The sequence below is a fragment of the Nanorana parkeri genome, unplaced genomic scaffold, assembly GCF_000935625.1.
Source record: "Nanorana parkeri isolate BGI_ZX_2015 unplaced genomic scaffold, ASM93562v1 scaffold1330, whole genome shotgun sequence".
Taxonomy (NCBI): domain Eukaryota; kingdom Metazoa; phylum Chordata; class Amphibia; order Anura; family Dicroglossidae; genus Nanorana; species Nanorana parkeri.
The window spans coordinates 374,794-375,904 of record NW_017307598.1 but is presented as its reverse complement, the minus strand read 5'-3'; positions in this window follow the sequence as shown (position 1 = coordinate 375,904).

Here is a 1,111-nt window from a genome sequence, read left to right as displayed (position 1 = left end):
CTCAATCCAAGGATTGAGCTTTCACCTGCAGGTGACATCACTTAAAGAAACCTCCAAAACATATATATATATATAATACACATACTGTATGTATGTAGATAGAGATACATTGTAAAAAAAATTATATATCTCTATTTAACCCTTAGTTAACGCACCTGCCCCTCCCCCTTAGCTGTTATTTTTCTGGTGTTTTGTTTTTATTCTTTCTTTTTTCCCTGTCTCACAAAATAAAAAATGTGGAAAATAAAATTTTTATTAGTAAACAACTTGGCCACATCTTGTGCCAGAAATTGAAATTTAGTGTCCTTTTTTTAAATGCAGAAAGAAAAAAAAACACAATTTTATTTATGGCAAAACTACATTAAAATGGTTAAAAAAAATGTGAATCATCATTTTTTTATTTAGTTTTGCCATAAATAAAATTGTTTTTATATTTATTTTTTTACATCTTTTGTTCAATACACCGAGTGGCCGGATTATTATATACACCGAGTGGCTGGATTATTATATACACCGAGTGGCTGTATAGAAAATAAAATCATTTTTGTAAAACAATATTGGCACACATAAGCCCAGCCTTTCGGATGCACCGATGCCGAGTATTTGGGTGAGTGCTCGTACTCGACACCAAATGCTCCGATACCGGAACGTCCGGTCAGAGGAAGACTTCATCTGACTGGCAGTGCCGCAAGGGAACATGGAGGCCTTGTTCACACCAAGCGCATTCCAGGGGCAGAGCGGTTGCAGACCGGATCAGAACTGCGTCCAATGTATTACGATGGTATTTTGGGCTCTAGTTCACACCGCAGCGCTCAGTTCCAGAGCATGTACAAAAAACTGCAGCAAGCCCTATTTTACCTGCTCTGGAACGCGCTTTTTTAAAACCAGAAACGGCCCGGATTGCGTAAAAAACCGCGGCACAACCCACTGCCCTGCGTGTGCAGAAACTCATGCACAACTGGTCTGCATTTGGTGTGAACAAGCAGGGAGCCGGCTTATCCGGCCAATCAGGAAGCCAGGCGGCATATAATGGCTCGCCGCCCGGCTTCCCGATCGGTAGGGAAGCTGGCCAATCGGAAGCCGGGCGGCGCGTCATTACCCCCCCTCCCCC